Consider the following 1,427-nt stretch of genomic DNA (forward strand, 5'->3'; position numbering starts at 1 on the left):
ATTGATGAAGTTTCTGCTAGTAGGTTTTGCCCTAATAACTTCTTTAAAATTTCAGCTTTCAATTAAAATATAATTAAACAGAAAGCAAAGCTATTCATTTTTTTTAATCTGAACTCATTAGAAGCATAAAACCAGTACATAGACAGAATTGTTGAATTGTCTTAGTGACCTTCTAACATATTCATCTTTAGCTTCAGTTGAGTCACATGTAGCTTCAGTGCAATAGTGTTTGTCACCAATTTTGATCTACCTTCATCTCATCTAAAGATAGTAAGCATTGGGTGAAGTTTAATTTCTTTCCAGCATACACTGCCTCCAAGAACCAGAAAACTCCCTGGCCTGAGTACCTCATGCCCCAGATAGTCTGGTTTTGAAAGGTTAATCTGAGTTGAAAAGGTCGAATTGGGCCCTGGATGAGAATCAGGACTGGTGGACCAGATTCGCGAGTTTTATTTATTCAGCCTGCTCTGTGTGGGGACGCTGGCAAGGCCACGTGGGGCACAAGAAGTGGAGGTCTTGATTTATTTTTGTTCTTGACCTCGTCCTTCCCCTCCCCCGACACCCTCTCCCTTTCACGTCACTCCCTCCTCTTCCTACAACATAGTTTTTATTTTTCTTGTTTTTTTTTTTTTTCCAGGCAATACATATACTTGGTAAAAACAGTCATTCACGGTGCAAAAGGGTATTTAGTGAAAAACATTTCTCCCTTTCAGTGTCCTAGCCACACTGCCCGGAGATAACCACAGCCAATAGTTCCGGTAGCTCCTCCAGAGGAGACAGGCATGCATATGTGTATGTAAATATCCATCCTCCACCACACCTTTTAAATCCAAAAAGGAGCAAACACATCTGTACCTTTATTTATTACTATTTATGCCTACAGCACCTGGTCTTCCTAGGTGGTTTCCCATCCAAGTACTAACCAAGCCCAACCCTGCTTAGCTTCCAAGATCAGACATTGGGCTTGTTCAGGGTGGCATGGCTGTAGACTGCGGTCTGTAGCTCCTCTGGAGTGTGAACCCAGGACCTTCTACGACACATCTGTACCTTTAAAGATCTGTCTTGGGGATCTTTCTATATCAGCACATGAAGCTCTACCTCATTCTGCACAGCATTTGTCGAATGTACATATCGCACTTCATTTAAGCAGCCTCTCTCTTCTAGGCGTTACTACATACAATGCTACAAAGTACTTGCTAGCACATAAGTCTTTGAGAATGCCTAGGAGTGGAACTGTATTGGAAACTTTTAAATTTCGATTCTAGTATATTACCCACCACAGAAGTATACCCATTTATAGTCCCGTCTCAACAACGTAATATATTATCAAACTTTTCCATTCTTAATCTGTTAGGTAAAAAATGGAATTTTATTTTTGCTTAAAAATTACATTGATTTAAAAAATCTTTTTATATTTTTAAAGTCTT

The 1,427-nt window shown here is 39.6% G+C and overlaps 1 pseudogene; it reads right to left on the reverse strand.

Annotated features, from left to right (window-relative positions):
* Positions 1–874: 874 nt before the first annotated feature.
* On the reverse strand, positions 875–990 carry LOC120585273 (uncharacterized; annotated as a pseudogene).
* Positions 991–1,427: the final 437 nt, after the last annotated feature.

Source organism: Pteropus medius, unplaced genomic scaffold, assembly GCF_902729225.1.
Source record: "Pteropus medius unplaced genomic scaffold, Ma_sr-lr_union100, whole genome shotgun sequence".
In the NCBI taxonomy this organism is placed as follows: Eukaryota; Metazoa; Chordata; class Mammalia; order Chiroptera; family Pteropodidae; genus Pteropus; species Pteropus medius.